Raw genomic sequence first — 24,047 nt, 5'->3', positions numbered from 1 at the left:
TATGACTGATTTTTTACTCACAAACTTCAAGCAATAATGATTTACTTCTACTTACTTCTAACACCTACTAGGAGTACAGAAATGCAACATCAGTAGCAGACATTAAGATGCAAATATAAATAAATCCGATCCTTCCATTCATCAAAACCTCCTCTGAGGTGCAGAAATGCATGTTCTGAGGACAAGTTTTTGACAAATTTCTGGACCCTTCTCCAATGCAATGAGAAGGGTTAAAATACTATGTCCTAATTCTAATAATAGTATTATTACAAAATTAAGGATTCGGTTTTCAAACGACCGTCCTTTTTCTAATATAACTAAAAACAAAAAGAAACAACGTTCTAAATAAAACTACTTGTGGACTTGGTCTTTGAAGTTGCATGTTTCTAACGTAGGCTTGAGAAGAGTCGGCTGGTTAATTTCCGTTCTGAGCTGGGCTGCGAAAACGGCATCTATAAGAGCTGGCGCTACCTTCTCGGCTGCGTTCATGATACACTTTACCGTCATCCATTGGCTATGTGGTTTAACCAGGTACATCCAGTAACTTTCCCAATTCAGTCTAACCAGTGCTTAGATAGCTTTCCCTTTTGTCTGTGCCTTTTGCCTCCATTCTATCTCCAGTTGCAACTTGTTTGGTAGGTATCCCGGGGTGGTTTCTGAAATCAAATTGGCCCTGTGTAAATTTTCATTTACACAGTCGATAAGAATACTTGCCTGTGTCGCCGCTGTCTTTGCTGCTTGCTCTGCCTGCGTGATCTGCTCGTCCCATTTATTAAAGAGCATTTCTTTATGATTTTCATTAATTCTAGGTGCTCCTGCTCTTTTTCCCTCCTCATCGTCTTGCCAAGTCAGATACTCTGTCACTCTCTTGTCGTTCTGATCATATTTGCTTCGCAATTCCACCACCTGACTGGTGATTTTGTCGCTTAGCTCACAGAAGTGCCTCCACTGTGATATTTTACGCCCCAATTCTTCTTGTTGCTGCAGTAGTTGCTCGTTCAAGCCGATGGACTCTGAAATAAACTCTGCAAGCTTAGGTTCATCTTTGTGCGTTTCTTGCTCCGTCTGCAGTTGTTTTTCTTTTTCTTCAAGACTCTTTTGGTAGCCTATTTGCATCTGTTGGAAGTCTTCTTAGAGCTTTTCGAGCTATCTGGAAGCTTCATTGTTTGCATTGGCTTGCTGTAACTGTTGTTGTAGCAGTTGTATGTGGTTTTCTTGTTCCTTTAAGAGCTGCTGAACTTCAGAGGCTTTGTCAATAGTTGCAGAAGCATACGCTCCTGCAATTTGAGACAGCTTCGTAAGATTTTCTGTTGGATTATTATTTGGGTCTTTCCACAAGACGTCTAAATGTTCAGCGTCTTGAGACAGTGCATTTTCGAGCTTTCTTTTCTTTCTCTATCTTCTCACAACTGCTTTGTGCTGGGGACTGTAGAACACATCTAGTGGGGGAATTTCTTCTACGTTAAGTAGAAGTTCTGAGGATGGAGTGATGGAGAGATCTTCTGCTTCTGTGGTAACGCTGACTACGGTTGGAGCAACTTCTTGCACCTCCTGTGTATCGTTCACAGGTGTCTTTGGGACTTGCCCTTCGAGGTTGATTAATTCATTGAAGGACTCCCACTCTTTATCTAGCTCTGCTGTGACAAGAGGAGCTTCGATAACCGGAGGGGGAACATCTCTTGGTGGCGAGGTGATAACTTGTTGCTGAAACATTACACTGGACCGAGCTGTATCTTTGACTGCTTCTTCGTTAATTCTTTTGTCATGCACAGACTCTTCAGGATGTTCGGAACCTTCTCGCGCGGCATTGGACTTAGATCTGGAAGTGCTGGAGTTCTCGCTGAGGCTGATGCTCGGAGTTGGCTCTCTAGTAGGTATTCGTAGCCTTTCTAGTGGAATGCTGGCCAGCCTTCTATCTCTATATGATGTGAATTTCTGGAGTTCACCTAGAGATAACCTTGACTGAGCTTCTCGCAAAATCTCTTTGAGTGATCTCTTTCCCTGAAATAGATCGTCAAACAAATCTTTGTGTCTGAAGAACACTCTTATTTTGACGTTCGTAGTAAACTCTTGGGCAACTTTATTTGGGTCGAATGGCCTCATCGGGAACTTATATAATTGAAGGCACGTCACGTTTTCCACCTCACCAAAAGCGTGTCCTACATCGAATAAAGAGAAGGCCCCACAATTGATGGGAAATTGAGGCCAAATGGCCTTTTTCTTATCTTTTAATTCTTTGGTTAAGCCGCCTTCAGAGCAGGTTTGATAAGCGATTTCTCGAGCCAAAAGCTTATCTGGGACATACAAGGGTAGAACATGTGGAGGTACAGTGCTTCCATAAACTCGAATGTAAGTAAACCATTCTTCCCCAAACCATCTTGCGATGGAGATGATGTCTGTCTCGGCTTCGGGAGAGCACCTTGGGGGATCCTTATCATATATCATTCTATATATGGGCAATATAAGCCCATGGCAAATCTGGTAAAAATGATGGGCAAACTGGGAATCCCACAAGACTTTGTGATAGACGTGAATAGGCAACGAGTCTTGGGTAGTCCATTTCCATCCCATAATGGGGAAATTAGATACAAGGCAAACAAAATCCATAACATAGGCAGCCAAATAGAAAGGAGGATAGACCCTTTGAGAAAAGGATCTTTTGGACCTGTAACTAACCACAGCTGTATATAGAGTATCGGAAAGAATTTTAGCCCAATCTACTATATCGGCATTTGTGGCGGCGTCAATTAATGGTAGCCACTCAGATGAAAACTTGTTGATATCGGGCATACCAAACAACCTACATAGCATGGCTGCAGCAAAACAATATGGAGAAGTAAGGGAACCAGTGCTGTACATACCGTTCTTATCCTTCTTTAACGGCTCATCTCTTCTAGACCATTCTTTAGTGGTGTCCGATAGGTTTGGGTTCTCCATTGCGAACTTCCTAAGAAATTGTGCATTATAGGTCGCTTGCGGTTCGGGCAGATGGTACATTAGCTTCAGATCTTGGGCGGCGAAAGATCCCACGAGCCCATGTCCCTGAATCTTGAATTGTCTGTTGTTTAATTCTGCATCATCCAGAATCCACTTGACCATATCTGTGTATGGTAGAATCTTAGGCCTTGCCGCTATTCTGTGAAGGAATGAACATGCTAGGTCTTCTAGGGATGCTTCAGAGGAGCGTGGTGCACTTGCAACGGCAGTCACCTTCATTATTCTCGGCTTCTCCTCTTCTAATAGCCTGTACATGCCTTCCCATGTGGAGATTCCTGCATCTCGGTTGCAGGCTATATCTGTGTATAGGGGCGCCATCTCCTTGGTCTTCTCTCTTGCTTCAGAGCTCTGAGCTTTGTTCTTCTTTCCCATTTTTACTTTGTGTTTCTTTCTGAGTCGTCTTTGCACTTTGTTCCTGCAGATTACAAGTGAAATGGAATGTCCGATCAGAAAGGTGATGGGAGAGTTTTAAATGCAAGAGATAAATCAATCACGCCACCTTACGTGAAGCAAATATCCAACAAGGCACGCGTCTTTAATCCTCTTAATGACTGACAACCAATTGATTTACTACTATTAAAAGCGCATGATTTCAGGTCATGTTATGGTAAGTGGCTTTTCCTTTGAAAGGCGCGCCCGAAGGATTCGTACTAAGGTGATTTTATGATTTGCTGACGTACCCTCGCATGTCGCACGATCGCAGTATCGCAGATCGCAAAACTTAGTGCTTGCCAAACCTCGTCTGGCTTGTTTCTGCGATATGCGATCTAGCGATCGCAATATCGCAGATCGGTGAATTTCTTGGCTTTTCGCTATGGACATTAGTATGGTGCGATGCGATGTCGTTATTAATCATGAGGGTGGCGCGTATTTTGATTTTAGAAGAGTAACGGAGATGTTTCCTATCTTTTTGCATACGTGACTTTTAAAAGACCTATTGTCTACCATAGAAAAATATCTAAGATGCCTTTTCTAAATTATGATTTGTAACTTCAAAAAGAAAGTCTAGCTTTTCCCAAAAATTTTATCTAAGGGTCCCCATTCATTTGGAGTCATGATTTGATACTAAATGAATAAAAAAGGGGGGGGTTGTTGCTGGCCACAACAATTGGCGATTCACTTGGGAGAACCAGTTATCTCTGCATTTCTATTGACGCTTTTTTTTTTAAAAACTTCTGAAAAATTTAAAAATTTTGAGCTTTATTATAAAAAGATAAGACAACTGAGACTTCAAACTGCCTATGATGTTTCGTTTCAAACTCTTTCCGCTTTAATTATTTGTACACCCAGTTCGTCTTTGCATCTAAATCAGCTGTTACTTGGTCTTTGTGAAACATAAAATAAAGTCTTCTCTGTTTATCAGTCCTTTAGTATGCTCCTTAGTCACAGGTAGAGCCTCTGCTGCCAGCAGGCGTCCATAGCCTCGACAGGGTTACCTTTTAACCAGCAATGATCCTTTATCCTGCTTGAGGTTACTCGCAACATTCCAGAGAAAAATCCTTTTTGACACACTTTTCCTTTTTTAATTCTCTAAAGAACAATGTCTTGGTTTGGTGGCCAAATTGTGACACAGTCATTCACTCGATTTACACTTTTGCTGAACAAGCCGGCTCGTGATGAGACCTCTTGTCTTTTGATTGCAACAAACTTAAGTCGTTGCCCTGTTTTGATAGACAGTATTGGCAAAGTCAGCAAGTTATAATATCTGTGATCATGATAAGCCGGCTCGTGATGAGACCTCTTATTCTTTGAGATATAGTGTTTTTCTTGGGTTGTTTCTTTGAATGCTGTAATTCCCTTTTAGCAGGGAGGAAGTCATTGTTTTTCCTTAAGAAAGTTCTGGACGACGATGATAGGGCAATAAAGGCTGTTTTGACAGGGAATACTTATCTTAAAATTCATACCTTTCATTGTGCTGACTTAAAACAAATCCTAAACTGAGATAGCTTTCTTTAAAATTTTGGAGTTTGAAACTATCATCATATATGGGTTGAAGTTCTAATGATAATAAAGACCAAATTTTTAAAAGATTCGCTGTTGATAGTAGCAGAAGTTCCAAATTTTCAACAGAGACAAGGTATCTTCAGTAAATGTCAAATGTCATTGAACCAGAACAAACATTATTATGGCGGAAATTAAAAAGGAATGATAGGCAACTATTTTCTGAGGTTATGAAGGGAATATGTATAGCTTTTCCTATCAGTTATTAAAAACAAAAAAACCTAACTAAATTACTCCTACTCCTACTCCTACTCTAACCATATACAGGAAATAACTATGTGAAATGATATTTCCAATGGAACCATCTATTCATTTTTATCCCTAGCCGAATGAATCTTCCAAGCATTAATAAAAAGAATCGAATTTTTCTTGGATCGTAATTGTTGGCTAAGAAATAAAAACACAGAACCTCAATTGGAATTCTGGCTGATTTTCTTTTCTTATGCAAAGTTGTTTCCAACTGGGTACCTATTGGATCATAAAAATCAGAATGAATTTCAGTTGTGAATTGATGATGTCGCAATAGGAAGGATAACAAGTCAAATGGTGGACAAGATTCTTTTATTTCAATGACTTGTAACCTTTTATCTGTTAATTTTGAGTTTTTTGTGATTTTTTCGAAAATAAAATTCTCATATGTAAGTCGCTAAAACATAATCTATCAAAAGTTTGAAGATTTGAAAAGAAATCTGATTTTGTACATAATGAGTTTGAGTGAGAAAGGAATGATTGGGAATTTATACAAATAGTGTTATAGCATGACTGGGTTTTACTTGTAACATCTTGTTTTTCACAAAAACTGGCCAGGTTTTGTGAATAGGGAACTAGGTCATGATTACAAACAGGGATGGGGCCTTCCTCATGATACGAATCATAGATCGGGGTATTACCTGGGATAGTAAAATCATTTAAGTGATCTTCTACTTCGAGATGAGGGTGGACTGACATGATTCCTGATTTAAGATGTCATTTATTCTCCGACCCTAGTTGAGTTATCTGAGAAAACTCAACAACATCATCATTGTCAAAGTAACTATCACAAAAGAATCTACAGATTTCCCTAGGTTCCTCCTTTTCATTGTATGTTTTCTGACAAGGGAGGTCAGGCAATTCCTTTTTGTCCTTGATCGAAAGCTGTGTTAATGCAATATCTTTAACTTGAAAACCTAATGATGAGTCATTTAAATAACCCTCTGTAGTTTTTGAGATATCTTGAATATTAAGAGGGGAAAGGTTGTCATCACTAAAAACATCAGGATAAAGAGAAAAATGAAAATCTAGAACAATGCATTTAAAAACATCATAGAAGAGACTTTGTTCATCAGATCCATCACAAATGTCGGGCTTTAGATCATACCTTTTTGCGCTGATACTTTTTGAAAGAGAAACATTTGATTGATCTAACCTTGGCATCTGCATTCGTTGACTTGAAATGGTATTGTCAGAGTCATCTTCTGTTTCCAAGGTAATTTTCTTTTTAGCATCTTCATCTTTCTTTTCTGGTAGTAGAGCATGCATGACTCCCAGGCTTTGTAGATTTTCTTCATTATGGATGCTTTGTGTATTTGACTTGGAATGATCATTCATATTAGAAGAAAAGCTAGCAAAGGTAGAATTAATTTCTGATTGGTCAGACACAGGAGGTAGGAAATACTCATCGTAATCTGAAGATTCTTCGTCTGTGAGCTCATTTTCAAGATCATACTGTAGGCATTTAAGATGAAATCGCATATTGAAATCCCTTATGGGTTCATCTTGTCCTCTAAGATAATCAATTTCATCATATACCTGGTCGTAATCATAACAATCAAATTCCAAGATGAAAATCTTAACGAACTGGTCCCAGCTGTGAATTGATGCAACTGGGAGGGTTCTGCACCATTTTGTAGCTTCTGCTGTGAAGGTAAGAGTAAAAATCCTGCACAAAACGCCTTCAACAATCTTCTGAGTATCAGAAGTTGAAACTTTTTGTATGAACTGAAGGGCGTGATTGAATGCGGAAGAGTTTTTCTTACCATTGAACTTTTCCTGAGACAATAGCCTTACCACGTCCGGTGGAATGTTGGAAGGGGTATGAACATAGATGCAACTCCAAATAGGAACTTCATGAGTAGTCATCCTGTTTCAAGATTTATAATTCGAAAAACATTCCAACAGGTATTATGCTCAGGCCCTCCTTCTAGCGCCAAATATGTTGAGGGCCCTAAAATCGGGTCAACAACAAGGGGGATACCCAACCGGTCGGGAACCTGGTTGGCGGCTCCATGCCCGTTTGGTGTAGCGGGTCCGACTGGGGATAACGGGACCAGCTTCCCGATCTAAGGGGTGTGTGTGTGTGTAGGGTTTGATTATGCTGTTTCTTTGAGAACTTTTGAGAGCTAATTTAAATCTAACTCATGATTTGACTATAAGCTGCTGAAATCTAATGAAAACAACATGTGCAATCTACGCTAAACCGGGGTATATATTTTCCATCATGCGATCTAAGAAGATTTCATATAATAACTGGTAATGAAGATTATTCAGCTACTATAAGAATATAAACCATTTAAGATAAACCATTCTGCATAAGAAGTTAAACAGGACAGTTGTGGACTGCATATCGCATGATAAATCATTCATATGTCAAGCATGAACAAATGACTCCATCGTACAAAAGTGCCAAATGGTAACCACACTTTTATACATTAACATATAAACAACATCAGCTGTATATCACTCTAAGCAAATAAGTAGAAATTCATCAAGAGATAAAAGTACCATTTATGACTGATTTTTTACTCACAAACTTCAAGCAATAATGATTTACTTCTACTTACTTCTAACACCTACTAAGAGTACAGAAATGCAACATCAGTAGCAGACATTAAGATGCAAATATAAATAAATCCGATCCTTCCATTCATCAAAACCTCCTCTGAGGTGCAGAAATGCATGTTCTGAGGACAAGTTTTTGACAAATTTCTGGACCCTTCTCCAATGCAATGAGAAGGGTTAAAATACTATGTCCTAATTCTAATAATAGTATTATTACAAAATTAAGGATTCGGTTTTCAAACGACCGTCCTTTTTCTAATATAACTAAAAACAAAAAGAAACAACATTCTAAATAAAACTACTTGTGGACTTGGTCTTTGAAGTTGCATGTTTCTAACATAGGCTTGAGAAGAGTCGGCTGGTTAATTTCCGTTCTGAGCTGGGCTGCGAAAACGACATCTATAAGAGCTGGCGCTACCTTCTCGGCTACGTTCATGATACACTTTACCGTCATCCATTGGCTATGTGGTTTAACCAGGTACATCCAGTAACTTTCCCAATTCAGTCTAACCAGTGCTTGGATAGCTTTCCCTTTTGTCTGTGCCTTTTGCCTCCATTCTGTCTCCAGTTGCAACTTGTTTGGTAGGTATCCCGGGGTGGTTTCTGAAATCAAATTGGCCCTGTGTAAATTTTCATTTACACAGTCGATAAGAATACTTGCCTGTGTCGCCGCTGTCTCTGCTGCTTGCTCTGCCTGCGTGATCTGCTCGTCCCATTTATTAAAGAGCATTTCTTTATGATTTTCGTTAATTCTAGGTGCTCCTGCTCTTTTTCCCTCCTCATCGTCTTGCCAAGTCAGATACTCTGTCACTCTCTTGTCGTTCTGATCATATTCGCTTCGCAATTCCACCACCTGACTAGTGATTTTGTCGCTTAGCTCACAGAAGTGCCTCCACTGTGATATTTTACGCCCCAATTCTTCTTGTTGCTGCAGTAGTTGCTCGTTCAAGCCGATGGACTTTGAAATAAACTCTGCAAGTTTAGGCTCATCTTTGTGCGTTTCTTGCTCCGTCTGCAGTTGTTTTTCTTTTTCTTCAAGACTCTTTTGGTAGCCTATTTGCATCTGTGGGAAGTCTTCTTGGAGCTTTTCGAGCTGTCTGGAAGCTTCAATGTTTGCGTTGGCTTGCTGTAACTGTTGTTGTAGTAGTTGTATGTGGTTTTCTTGTTCCTTTAAGAGCTGCTGAACTTCAGAGGCTTTGTCAATAGTTGCAGAAGCATACGCTCCTGCAATTTGAGACAGCTTCGTAAGATTTTCTGTTGGATTATTATTTGGGTCTTTCCACAAGACGTCTAAATGTTCAGCGTCTTGAGACAGTGCATTTGCGAGCTTTCTTTTCTTTCTCTGTCTTCTCACAACTGCTTTGTGCTGGGGACTGTAGAACACATCTAGTGGGGGAATTTCTTCTACGTTAAGTAGAAGTTCTGAGGATGGAGTGATGGAGAGATCTTCTGCTTCTGTGGTAACGCTGACTACGATTGGAGCAACTTCTTGCACCTCCCGTGTATCGTTCACAGGGGTCTTTGGGACTTTCCCTTCGAGGTTGATTAATTCATTGATGGACTCCCACTCTTTATATAGCTCTGCTGTGACAAGAGGAGCTTCGATAACCGGAGGGGGAACATCTCTTGGTGGCGAGGTGATAACTTGTTGCTGAAACATTACACTGGACCGAGCTGTATCTTTGACTGCTTCTTCGTTAATTCTTTTGTCATGCACAGACTCTTCAGGATGTTCGGAACCTTCTCGCGTGGCGTTGGACTTAGATCTGGAAGTCCTGGAGTTCTCTCTGAGGCTGATGCTCGGAGTTGGCTCTCTAGTAGGTATTCATAGCCTTTCTAGTGGAATGCTGGCCAGCCTTCTATCTCTATATGATGTGAATTTTTGGAGTTCACCTGGAGATAACCTTGACTGAGCTTCTCGCAAAATCTCTTTGAGTGAGCTCTTTCCCTGAAAGAGATCGTCAAACAAATCTTTGTGTCCGAAGAACACTCTTATCTTGACGTTCATAGTAAACTCTTGGGCAACTTTATTTGGGTCGAATGGCCTCATCGGGAACTTATATAATTGAAGGCACGTCACGTTTTCCACCTCACCAAAAGCGTGTCCTACATCGAATAAAGAGAAGGCCCCACAATTGACGGGAAATTGAGGCCAAATGGCCTTTTTCTTATCTTTTAATTCTTTGGTTAAGCCGCCTTCAGAGCAGGTTTGATAAGCGATTTCTCGAGCCAAAAGCTTATCTGGGACATACAAGGGTAGGACATGTGGAGGTACAGTGCTTCCATAAACTCGAATGTAAGTAAACCATTCTTCCCCAAACCATCTTGCGATGGAGATGATGTCTGTCTCGGCTTCGGGAGAGCACCTTGGGGGATCCTTATCATATATCATTCTATATATGGGCAATATAAGCCCATGGCAAATCTGGTAAAAATGATGGGCAAACTGGGAATCCCACAAGACTTTGTGATAGACGTGAATAGGCAACGGGTCTTGGGTAGTCCATTTCCATCCCATAGTGGGGAAATTAGATACAAGGCAAACAGAATCCATAACATAGGCAGCCAAATAGAAAGGAGGATAGACCCTTTGAGAAAAGGATCTTTTGGACCTGTAACTAACCACAACTGTATATAGAGTATCGGAAAGAATTTTAGCCCAATCTACTATATCGGCATTTGTGGCAGCGTCAATTAATGGCAGCCACTCAGATGAAAACTTGTTGATATCGGGCATACCAAACAACCTACATAGCATGGCTGCAGCAAAACAATATGGAGAAGTAAGGGAACCAGTGCTGTACATACTGTTCTTATCCTTCTTTAACGGCTCATCTCTTCTAGACCATTCTTTAGTGGTATCCGATAGGTCTGGGTTCTCCATTGCGAACTTCCTAAGAAATTGTGCATTATAGGTCGCTTGCGGTTCGGGCAGATGGTACATTAGCTTCAGATCTTGGGCGGCGAAAGATCCCACAAGCCCATGTCCCTGAATCTTGAATTGTCTGTTGTTTAATTCTGCATCATCCAGAATCCACTTGACCATATCTGTGTATGGTAGAATCTTAGGCCTTGCTGCTATTCTGTGAAGGAATGAACATGCTAGGTCTTCTAGGGATGCTTCAGAGGAGCGTGGTGCACCTGCAACGGCAGTCACCTTCATTATTCTCGGCTTCTCCTCTTCTAATAGCCTGTACATGCCTTCCCATGTGGAGATTCTTGCATCTCGGTTGCAGGCTGTATCTGTGTATAGGGGCGCCATCTCCTTGGTCTTCTCTCTTGCTTCGGAGCTCTGAGCTTTGTTCTTCTTTCCCATTTTTACTTTGTGTTTCTTTCTGAGTCCTCTTTGCACTTTGTTCCTGCAGATTACAAGTGAAATGGAATGTCCGCTCAAAAAGGTGATGGGAGAGCTTTAAATGCAAGAGATAAATCAATCATGCCACCTTACGTGAAGCAAATATCCAACAAGGCACGCGTCTTTAATCCTCTTAATGACTGACAACCAATTGATTTACTACTATTAAAAGCGCATGATTTCAGGTCATGTTATGGTAAGTGGTTTTTCCTTTGAAAGGCGCGCCCGAAGGATTCGTACTAAGGTGATTTTATGATTTGCTGACGTACCCTCGCATGTCGCACGATCGCAGTATCGCAGATCGCAAAACTTAGTGCTTGCCAAACCTCGTCTGGCTTGTTTCTGCGATATGCGATCTAGCGATCGCAATATCGCAGATCGGTGAATTTCCTGGCTTTTCGCTATGGACATTAGTATGGTGCGATGCGATGTCGTTATTAATCATGAGGGTGGCACGTATTTTGATTTTAGAAGAGTAATGGAGATGTTTGCTATCTTTTTGCATACGTGACTTTTAAAAGACCTATTGTCTACCATAGAAAAATATCTAAGATGCCTTTTCTAAATTATGATTTGTAACTTCAAAAAAGAAAGTCTAGCTTTTCCCAAAAATTTTATCTAAGGGTCCCCATCCATTTGGAGTCATGATTTGATACTAAATGAATAAAAAAGGGGGGGGGGGGTTGTTGCTAGCCACAACAGGATGGTATATGACTATTTGCTATGCGTGATCCGGGAAATGAAAGCTGGTCCACGAGCTTGACCACTCTTCCTTCGTGCGGAAAACACATTACTCTAAAAAGTTAGGAGACGACGGCTCCCATGCAATAAATATAGTCTCGTCCAAGGAGTAGGTTATAATCCAAGAGTCCTTGAACAACCATTACGTTCATTTGAACAATATTCCTTCTCAATGTTATGGGCACATTGGGAAGGATCCCTAAAGGTCAACTGGTTCCTTTATCAAAGCCTGTCAGATTTCTCATCTCAGGCAAAAGCGATGGTGAACCAAGCACTTTCCAAGCAGTAGAGGAAAGGATACTCATAGAAGCCCCCTCATCTATGATGGTAACAACCATGACCATTCTATATATTTGAACGATAATTCGGAATGGTATGCTTGCTGGTAAACGGGGTCTGCCTAGTTGATTCCAATCGAAGGAGACAACTAGGTTGCTTGGAGGTGGGACCGAGTAGACGGCCGGGTATGGCTCTGACGAACTTCCCTCCTGCGGTAAGGGAATGGGTAGATTTCCCCCGTGTTCATTGGATTCTGTGTTGATGAAGAGAATTTGGACGGTGTCATCCTTGTTCTCTTCAGTGACTGTACCATCTGAAGATAAAACCTCTGAAAGCAAGACCGGGTCAACTACCGCCTCGACCTTTTGACTTTTGTCTGGTATGGATTCAGATGGTTTATCTTCGATGATATGCGCTTCAGCCAACCACTTGAGCGGGCCAGCTGGATTCTCAACTAGCGACGGACTCGGCAAGAGTTTTTTATATCCAGGAGGAAGTCGTAACGATGAAACCGGACGATCATCCAAAACTCTTTTCACTTCGTCTAAGAAGGGACAACGGTGGACGGCATGATTGCCTTCGCACAGTTTACAGGGAAATCTAGCTTTCCCTTTTTGTCCTGGGGCTTCACTTTCGCTAGTTGATGGTGTGCTTTCAACATGGTCATCAGAGGTTGATGACACCGGATTGTGCAAACGAGGAGACCAGTCCCTTAGTATCTGAGGGATGCAAGGACAATCTCTGTGAAAGTGGTCTCCTTTGCAAATGACACATGGCGATTTAGGCCTGGTCGGTGCAGTGTGTGGATTTTCGTTAGACGACACTCGTTTTCCCCCATTCGCCTTTGGCTCCTTCTTCTTCTTCTCTTTCTTCTCCTTAGGAACTTGACTTTTGGCTTTGCCAGCCCCATCAAGCGAAGAGGAAGGAGGAGAGGAAGAATTAGAGGAAGTAGAAGGTTGGTGGGCAACTCTGGACTCGTCTAATTGCTGATTTGATTATTCAGGAATAGTCGTGTTCTGAACGACATTGGTTGAGAAGAGCCATACTGGCAGGCCAATTGTCAGTCCTGGAAGTGACAATGTGGCCATATGGGGTGCACCAACATCTCCCCAAGAGGAGAAGGGACTAGGATTTCCACCAAGGGGAATTCCTTGGTTGGTAGACTCCATTTTCTCAACCTAAGATCAACGTAGGAAAAGGGTATGAATATTCCATTTAAAATAAATTTTTAGACGCTTTGACACAACTTGTTTTTTCAGTTTTAAAGAGTCGAGAAAAAACAAAAGATGACTCTAGTCTCCTTCGATTTTTAATGAGCCTGAAGTGACAAGTGCTTAGATGGACCTTTTCCGTTAAGGAGTCTGGAAAGGAACGAAAGGGAATGCTCTGGAGATCTAGGTAGAGGGAGTACCAAACCAATCGCAAAACTATAGAATAATTTTTATGGTATGGCAATCAATCTTCCCTAATGCTGTGTTCGGTGCATTGCGATCAGTAGGGCGGCCGACACGGCTTCCTATGGATAAAAGGTTTTAACCCTATAGGGGTCTCCCAATATATACTCGACGGTACGTGGGAGCACAAGTCCGTACTGGCACTTATCGTCTCAAAGTGGAGGAATCACCCAACCATCAGTGAGGACAACAGTTACCAGGCTTTACGACGCCGGAATACGTCTCTAGCCTAGACCTCTAAATGTTGTGCGTTAAGTTCCAAAGCGTTGTTAGATTCATTCAATTTATTTTAAGTTGATCTTTCTTAGAAGTTTGCCTTTTTGGATCACCACGAGATGTAGATGTAATTCCTAAAATGCAATCTAAAGATGATAAGAAAACTTTTATCTCTTTTCAGCAATGAAAATCCTAGCTACAAGGGGAAAAGAAAGACACAATCTTTTCTCAAAGAGCAAAGAGCACACTGTAAATGCACTTTTCCTAAATCAATCCAAACAGACTATCAATATGAAAATGCACATATGCATGTATTTGTTTTCATTTTCTTAATATTGATGCCTAAAAAGAAAGTTGATGTACAAATCTGAATTTGCTTTCAAGTGACAAACACAAACAAGCTTCTTTTCGAAATCAAAAGGTAGAGATGATTACGACACTTTATGATTTTGAAATAAACACTCGTTTTGACACTAGAAAGTCTCGAATTCAAACCAAAGGCAAAAGTAAAAGCATAATTGACTGTCAACAGCAAATAAGTTTCTCCTAAGATCAAAATCGACACTTACGACAGATCTAAATCCAAGGACGACAGTATGACTATTCTACTCTTTCAATGGAAAACTGTAAATGATGTAACAATCACACAAAGAACATCTACAGTCTTTTTGTACAAAGGAGGCAGAATTAAGGTAAAACAAAAGGGGTTTTTAAACAGACACACACTGATCACAGGCTGCAAAATCAGAGACAAAACTGAAAAAATGAAGCAAAGAACCTCAGCTGCATAGGGCTTGGCTGATCAGCGCACCCGTTACACAGAGAAACTGAATTGCAGCGCAGGTAGCCCTCTCGGGAACTACGTTGAAATGCAGAATCTCTTCACAGAGCCTGTGCTGGGGTAGAAACGAGAATTCTATCCGGGTTCTGGATCACGGTTTGCAGTTTAATCTATGGTTTTTGGCCGAGTGAAAGCAATCAGTAATGCACAATCAGAGGGTGGATTTAAAGGTGGTCTAAGAGCTATCACAAAGGGTAATCAGATAATTTGTGAATCAGCTGTTCAAATCATAAACAAATCCAGTGAATGGATTGAAGTAGCAGATGCCTACTTTGCATTTGATAATGGCAAATGCAGTTCGATTGCTACTTCTGTGTTTATGAAACAAACAACAAGAGAAACACAAACAAACTAACTAGACACGATCCCCAGCGGAGTCACCATTTTGTTAACGGGAAAAGTGTCTACTCAGAATGCCCCTATCCCACTAAGGCGTGACAGTACCTTAGAAACAAACAGAGAAAACTACTTTCGTATTCTTCTTTATGAACTGTAAACGAAGAGGAATAGGATGAACCAACCTGTGTCTTGCGCTGGTCCTTTGATCCAATCTCTCTCTTCTTTGACAGCTTCCAGCTACCTTCTCCCTTACTTGCCCAGTTTCACCAAGTTCCTGCAAGATCAGAGAAGGAGAAAACTACACAAAGACACAGATTTATATTCATAAATAGCTTAGGATCAGATTTAAGCTAAACATGCAAATATAACAAAACATCATTGATACAAAAGCATGTAGGAGAAACTCAAATAGTTTTATTGATATAACAAGAAGGTCCAGGAGGAGTTACAACCGATGATTCCTGATCCAGCATCAACCCCCCAGCAAAGGAATCCCCTCTTCACCTCCAACAAAGCATAAATCACCCAATACTCTAATCTCTATCTCAAAACCAACAACAATTCTCTGCAATGTACAAAATTCCAGCCTCTGGATCTCTAGGATGCGGGATCCATATATAGATGTATGCAAAGAGGATGAGTCAGCTTATGGTTTGACTTGTGGCTTCTCTCTGTCAGTTCTTGCTTCCACTTGGAGACTGAGAGCCTCTTACTCATCCTTGGTCGAACTCAGTGAGGCAAGTGTCATTGGGGAAGATTCTGGAAGCTTCCATTGTCTGTCCACCTCGCGGAATGACACTGCCATTTGTCATTTCCCGCTCAGCGCACCCTGGTAGTGCAATGCACCTAGCTAGTGTACTTGGGTGCTATGCAACGCAACTAGCTAGTGGAGCAGTTGAAATGATCCTGATTTGACTGATTCTGAGCAGTTTCTGGTGGAGAACTTCTGGGAGAAGCTGTAATTTGTTGACCTTGTTCCTCTAGGGGTCGGAACAAAACTTTTAGGGACTTAGGATCCCTTGGTTTATGGACATTTCATGATTAGAGCTGTAAGGCACAAAAATGTCTATAACAAACAGGTAAATCCCACACTATGCCTTCTCTCAAAGAATTTATGGAGTCCCTTATTTTTTAGCAAGATAAACTCATTGGCATGGGGAAAATAAAACCTCCAAAAGCACATGCACTTGCTGTGCATGATGGAAACCACAATAAAAATCACAGATCTGATTTAAATCAGAAAAATCAGCAACAAAGAGACAACGGAAAAGCACATTCCCATCCAAAGAAGGAAGGGTACACCAAGCCCTTCAATGACTCCTCTGGCTCGAGAAATGAGAAAGGGAAGAAAGGAAACAGATGCACCTACTGTCAAAGAGGATTCCATCCAGAATCCTCTTGCATGAAGAAACAAATAAATGGCAGAAATTCTTCAGAAGCACAACCTTGGGGACCACATCCCTCAGGGCGCCAAGAAGAAAACTGAGGATGCGCCACACGGGAAAGGTAACAATTTTCATGCTTTAGTTGCAATTAATTATTCTCCTGATACATGGATTATAGATTCTGGTGCATCACATCATATGGCTGCTGCAAAGGAAGTCTATTCCTCTTTGGATGCATGCAAAGGACCTCCCATCCTCATGGGAGATGACTCACCTATTGAGGTCACCGGAAAAGGTAGAGTGGAACTTTTACATTGAAGCTTTGAAGATGTGCTTCATGTTCCAAACTTTCGGTAAGCCTGCTTTCAGTTTATCAGATCACTCATTTCGGCACCGGAAAGAGAGTGGAATTCACTCTAGATGCAGTGAACATATATGATCTACATAGCAATGCCAAAATTGCAACTGGTGAGGTAAACAATGGAGCCAGACTGTATACATTTTCTGAATTTATTGAATCTGAAACCTCCTTATTGCTTACACATGCTGATGATAGTAGTAGGCTTTGGCACAAGAGGTTTGGTCACTTAAATTACAGGTATATGCAGCAGCTAAGCAAGAATGAGATGGTGGAAGGCTTGTCAAATATCAGTTTCTCCAAAGGAGTTTGTGAAGGGTGTGTTCTTGGCAAACATCCCAGAGAAAAGTTTGACACCGGCAAGACTCACAGAGCATCCTCTCCTCTAGATCTGATCCATAGCGATCTCATGGGGCCTTTTCCTCATCCTTCCATCAACAAAGTAAGGTATGTTCTTACATTTATTGATGATTTCTCACGGTATACTTGGGTGTATCTTCTCAGGAACAAATCTGAAGTTTTTGAGCACTTTGAAGATTTCAAAGCACTAGTTGAGACACAGTCAGAGAGAAAGATCAAAGCCCTCCATACAGACAATGGGGGGGAATATGTTAACACAACGCTTCGGAACCTTTGCCTTCAGTCCGACATACAGTTGCAGTGTACAGTTTCATACACTTCGCAGCAGAACGGAGTTGCTGAGAGAAAGAATCGATCTCTCAAAGAGATGGCTTCCTGCATGTTTCATGCCAAGTCACTGCCACATAAGCTTTGGGCCGAAGCTCTTAATTGTGCTAACTACATCCAGAACAGATCTCCTCATAGGTCTGTCAAGGATCAGACCCCCTTTGAGGCTTGGAGCGGGCACTAAACCAGAGGTCACTCACCTCCGTGTTTTCGGCTCTAGAGCATGGGCCCAGATCCCCTCTGAAAAGAGGAAAGCTCTTGATCCACAGAGCATTGAGTGCATATTTGTTGGATACCCTGATTGTGTGAAGGGATATCGACTCCTGATTCCCTCAACGGACAAGCTCATCATTGAGCGAAGTGTCAAATTTGAGGAAAGTCTCTTGCATGCACCTCAAGCTCAGCATGCAGACACTTTTTATCCACCTCATGTCCGAGATGATGACTCAGTGCACTCAGATGTAGATATAGATCATGCAGATGTCGAGGAAGAGCATGCAGATGCAAAGACAGAGTCCTCAGATACAAATCTAGTGAATGCAAATGATGATCCACATCCAAGCCCAGATCGGGCTTCCAGCAGTGTATCATATTCCCCTGTCATAAATCAGAGAACAAGGAGCTTACGTGAGATATATGCACAAGACCAACCAGCTGCTAGAAATGGTCTTGTGGGGGATAATTCTGATCTGCAGAGCACTAGCTCAGAGTTTATTGAGCCTCCTCTTGTCCTTACTGCCACTGAACCATCGCCCTCCTGGCATTGTCATTTGGTTCAGTCTTCTGATCCACAGTCTTATGCTGAGGCTGTTGGGCATCCATCTTGGGAGTCTGCCATGGTGGAGGAGTATAACTCCCTCCTCGAGAACCATACTTGGGATCTGATCCCCTTTCCTTCAGGAAGGAAACTTGTTCGATGTAAATGGGTCTACAGGACCAAGAGTGCTGCAGATGGGCAAATCACCAGACGGAAAGCAAGGCTAGTAGCCAAAGGCTTCCAACAAGTGCATGGCATTGATTATGAAGAGACCTTTGCTCCAGTAGCAAAGATGGATTCCATACGCCTTACACTTGCCATTGCGGCTGCCCAGCGGTGGGAAGTACATCAGATGGATGGACATAATGCCTTTCTTCACGGAGACCTATCTGAGGAGATCTACATGGAGCAGCCACATGGTTTCATTCAAGATTCATCTTTGGTCTGCAGACTAAAGAAATCTCTCTACGGCCTTAAGTAGGCCCCGAGAGCTTGGTACGCGAAGATGGATTCTTTTCTCTTATCACAAAACTTTGAACGATGTAAGTCTGATCCGAATGTTTACATGCTTAGGGCACATGATTCTCTTCTTATCTTAGTTTTGTATGTAGATGATCTCCTAATCACTGGTAGCTCGGCTTCAGCCATTGCTACAGTCAAGAGGGCCTTGCATGATAGGTTCTTGATGACGGACATGGGTCCATTACACTTCTTTCTTGGTCTTGAGATTAGCTAGAATGCCACAGGCATCAAACTCTCTCAGGCTAAGTATGCACGGGATCTCCTCGAGAGATTTCGCATGACTGACTGCAAGCCAGCACCGACTCCTTTTCTGTCTGGGGTCCGCCTTGAGGATGGAGGTGACACTCCATTAGTTGGCAGCACTCTCTACCGACAGCTAGTGGGGAGCTTATTGTACCTCACCCACTCCAGACCAGATCTCTCATATGCAGTAGGGGCAATTTCCAGATACATGCAGGAGCCGCATGAGCTACACTGGAATGCTGCCAAGCGCATCCTCTGATATGTGCAGGGCATCATCACCTTCGGGATTCACTATGCAGCAGGCATTGCATTGAATCTCCTTGGCTTCACAGATTCTGATTGGGCGGGAGACAACATTGATCGCAAGTCCACCTCCGGATATTCACTCAGTCTAGGATCTGGCCCTATCTGTTGGTCGAGCAAGAAGCAGGCTGCTATTGCTCTCTCTTCAACTGAGGCTGAGTACAGAGGAGTAGTCAACATCACCATTCAGGCTCTATGGCTACAACACTTCCTCACTGAGTTGGGCGTCCAGTTCCACCAGCCCATTGTCATCTGGTGTGACAACCAGAGCACTCTCAAATTTTGCAGGGATCCAGTACAGCGGCAACGGACGAAGCACATAGAGATCCATATGCACTACATCAGAGACTTAGTACATGATCGGGTCATTGATTTGCAGTTTTGTCCTTCAGCAGAACAGACTGCAGACATCTTCACCAAGACATTCACTGAGCTGAAGTTTCGCTCTTTGCGTGATCGTCTTGGAGTGAAGGACATGATTGCTTAGCAACTGTATTTTTCTTCCTCTTTTCTTTTGATTACATTGTATTTTGAGGGGGGGGGGGGGGTTTCCCACGAGGTTTTCCCTCTTTCCTCAATTTTAGTACAAGTTGCACTGTATTTTGGGTGACCTTTGGCCTTAGTTTCCAGGGTCCATTTTCTATTTTTCCCCATAGTGGTGTTCAGGGGGGGTGTTGGAACTACTACACACCTACATGCAGACTATTAGTTAGAGCATGTGACTGCATGCAAGATTCCTTTTGCATGTTGGAACTACTACACACTTACATGCGGAATCTTAGTTAGAGCATGGGATTGCATGCAAGATTCCTTTTGCATGATTTACTCCTTGATTTGCTCCTTCTTTAACTCCGCAACTGACTAGTTATCTCCGGAACTTGTTGTAGGTGTTGAGTCTTCTCATTGATCACCACTATAGTGCATTACCTTGGGATTTTCACCCAATGATGCTATATCATGAGCATTGTAACATATTTCGGAATGCATCATTCTTTTCTTCTTTCGATTTTCTTTTAGTGTTTTTGCTCTGCAAAGCTGTGTGTTCAACCTTTACTAGCTAGATTCATCTGTGTAGGTTTTCTAACACATTTACAGATCGTATACCGCTACTTGTAGAAACTTCGGGAGCTGTTGCCATAGCCTTCTCGATGGCTTTGATAATAGCATGGCGTCTTGTAGTTGTAGTAATCGTAGTGCAACCCATTATTGTATTATGTTTCTACACTAAAATGGTTCTCCTCAAGGCCATGTCTCAAAAGGCTATAAAAGCTCAAGATCAAGGTAGTCAACTCGCATCAGAGGCTGTGGCTAACCATCGCACTATTAGTTCCTTCTCCTTACAGGAGAAGATTCTCTCTCTTCGAAAGGAGTCAAGAAGAACCTCGCAGAGAGATTATCAAACAATCTTTGTTTGCGGGATTCGCTCTTGGAACATCGCAATTCCTCACCCTATGCAATACGGCTTTGAGCTTTTGGTATGGAGGACAACTTGTATCAAAAGGACAAATCGAATCCGAACCTTTTTTCCAAATTTTCTTCATTCTGATAACAACAGGAAAAGGTATAGCAGAAGCAGGAACTATGAGCAGCGACATTACTAAAGGATCCGATGCAGTCAAATCTATGTTTGGGATACTGGACAGAGAAAGTCGCATAAACCCAGACGATGAGAGAGGCGAGAAAGCGGATATGATAGAAGGAAACGTGGAGCTGAGAAACATGGACTTCGGTTATCCATCTCGTCCAGGTGTTATGATCTTCACGAACTTCTGGTTGAGGATAAAGGCAGGCAAAAGCATGGCTCTGGTAGGACAAAGCGGCTCCAGAAAATCGACTATCATTGGATTAGTTGAAAGGTCTTACGATCCACTAAAAGGATCGGTGAATATCGATGGCAGTGACATTAGGAGGTTTGTTGGAATATTAATTCCAACTGCAGGCGTTGTGGAGAGCGACTGCAAAATCGTGGACAGCGACGGCAGGCCAAATCCGCCATCAACTCAGCAAGCACGCAACACCTAAAACCGCCTCAGCAAGACCACTTAAACTTATCGGACCGCCTTTGGTCATCTGGCTGTTTCCGGACAGTGGACTCTGATACAATGTAATGCAGCCACGTGGTCCTCTACATACGTCAGCAAAACTGACTTTTCGGACGCTAATGTTCAGCACAAAGGAGCCTCCCGAAATCTCCGTCCACCATCCAATTGTCATCTTCGTCCTCCGCCGTCCATCATTTAAACTTGCATTCGAGCCAACGTTAAATACTTGCGTGGAGTAAAAACAAGTTTGGTTGACCGCCGATAATAATTCAATGCATTAATTATGCCCGTAGAAAGTAGATAAGAGTTTTTTAGTTTTAATGTTTTTTATGCACGAAGGTATGGTGAATATTAATGACAGGTATGGTCATTATATCATTTTATATACGCAATGTAATATTCATATATATGTAGAGCTCGTGTGTAATTTTTATGCAGTTGACCATTGTAAAACGAAGCTGCAGGGAAAAACCAAAAGATATATTGCACAGCAGTGCATAAAGAAAAACGAGGGAGCGCATAAGCTTTTGGTAAAAAAATTTTGTGTCAACCTGTGGTGAAGCAAGGTGTGATACCGCACAGCAGTGCGAATAAAAAAAAATCAGGTTGTTGCATTTTTGCTCATGGGAGAGAGGTGAGCTCGCGGCAGCGAAAGGAAACAGGGGGCAGCATAGGTTCACAATTTGTAAAGCGAATATTGCACAGCAGTGCATAAGTGAAGAAGCAGGGGAGATCCTTTTATGAAGATAATTTTTGTATGTGTGAACGCACAGCAGTGCCAAACAAAAACCCAGGTTGAAATGTAATTTTTGGATGTTGTCCAAACGAAAGGGAACCAAGAGCGTATGGTGTGAGTAATTTTTTTGTGAATGTAATGTAAGATTTACTACACATGTAAAAATTTATTTTACAGTAGTAAATGTAAAAGGGTTTTACAACAGTAAATGAAGAATGGATTTTTGCACAGCAGTGTAAAATCGTAGAAGGAGACAGAGTTTCTTTTTGTTGGTTGAATGTATTTTTTGGTGAATCCCTCTCAGTAGAAGAGGATGAAGTTTGTATTAGGCATTATATTTTTAATAAATACAAATCTTTGTGTGGGTGTGTAATACTCTGTTCTCAGTCGTTTTTTTAAAAGCTTCCCTGTGCAAACTGTGGCAGAAACAGAGCATTGCCTCTGTGTGTTCAGTTTTTATTTGTTTTTGGGATTTTACCAGAAAAATCCCCAACAAGGTTCAATTTGAAGAGTTTGAGGAATCACATAGCTCTGGTAGGTCAAGAGCCCACGCTGTTTGGAGGAAGCATTCGAGACAACATTCTCTACGGAATGGAGAATGCAAGCGAGGTGGAGATTATCGAAGCTGCAAAGGCTGCAAATGCTCATGACTTCATCAGGTAAATGCTGCAAATTTTCAATTGAAACGGAATCTTTATGCAATAATACATATATTCAATCAGCTGTGATTAAGCAGATTGTTTCTGGAATAAATTAGGACGGACTGAACATGGCAGTGATTTAACTTGGATTTGTGTAGCTCTTTGGAGAAGGGATACGAAAAAAATTGTGGAGACAGAGGAGTGCAATTATCGGGAGGGCAAAAGCAACGCATTGCTATAGCGAGGGCGATCATAAAGATTCCAAGCATATTACTGTTGGACGAGGCCACCAGTGCGCTGGACAGCCAATCGGAGAAGATGGTTCAAGAGGTCGTGGACAGAATAATGGTGGGAAGAACGAGTATTGTGATAGCTCATAGACTGACAACCATTCAAAATGCAGATTCGATTGTTGTGATTGAAGATGGGAAAGTGATTGAGCAGGGAAGTCATTCATATCTGATGAGCAAAGGAAAAGGCCATCCATGTTACTCTCTCGACAGTATCCAGCTAGGCTACCACTAGATTCTTACCTCCTCACTCAAATGGTCAAAAGTATTCTGTCGTGATCCATGTCCTAAATCTTTCTAAACACCTTCAGCCAAATTTTGAAGTTGAATTTTCATTTCTTCATTATTTGTCCACGCCCTAAATCATTCAAAATGTCGTCAGCCAAATTTGGAATTTGTTGTGTCATATCTGTATGACGTTTGGCTGTTTAACGTTAATGTCATAATTATATGTTTTAAAGAATCATCCAAATTATAATAAAATCAGTTGGCTTCTTGCACGGAATGTCGACATGACTCGGAATTGCAAGTGAAAACGATGGAATATATTTGCTCAATACTTTCTCTTAATTTTAAAATAAATTATACTTTATCACACCTTAACGTCTTTGTCAACTTAGTCTTTTTCTTTTTAATGTCCTTGTCACCTTGAATCTATTTCATCAAAATCGGCGTCCTTATCTCCTTCGAGGACACGTAATTGCTGTCGTTGGATCATCTTTACTCTTGAGTATGGCAGTATCCTTTCACTTAAACCTAAAACAGGTTCCATTAATCCTTGAAATCAACGGAGACAATGAACTCATTCAGTATCTGATGTAGTATTTTTATAATACTGTGAAATCGGAGGAGAAAATCAGAGCTCATGCAATGTTTAATGTAGCCAGAAGAAAGTGAATTTAAAAAATAAAATGTAAATAGCGTATGCATGGGCCACCTAGCGAATTAGGCAATGTTTTTGAAAAAAAATGTTTTTATCCATTCATTTAGTAGATCTTGAATTAAGATGGACATTAAGATAAATCTATACTAGTTTAATTATT

General features: G+C 41.5%; 1 pseudogene; it reads left to right on the top strand.

The window, feature by feature from the left end:
- Positions 1-23,239, top strand: part of LOC149207129 (ABC transporter B family member 15-like) — a 34,307-nt pseudogene extending 11,068 nt beyond the window's left edge.
- The last annotated feature ends 808 nt before the right edge of the window (positions 23,240-24,047 follow it).

Source organism: Pinus tabuliformis, chromosome 1_2 (assembly GCF_031772625.1).
Source record: "Pinus tabuliformis cultivar Carrire ecotype Pingquan chromosome 1_2, CPIR1, whole genome shotgun sequence".
Taxonomy (NCBI): Eukaryota; Viridiplantae; Streptophyta; class Pinopsida; order Pinales; family Pinaceae; genus Pinus; species Pinus tabuliformis.
Note: the sequence above shows the minus strand (reverse complement) of the source record. Positions and strands in the feature narration are given on the sequence as shown.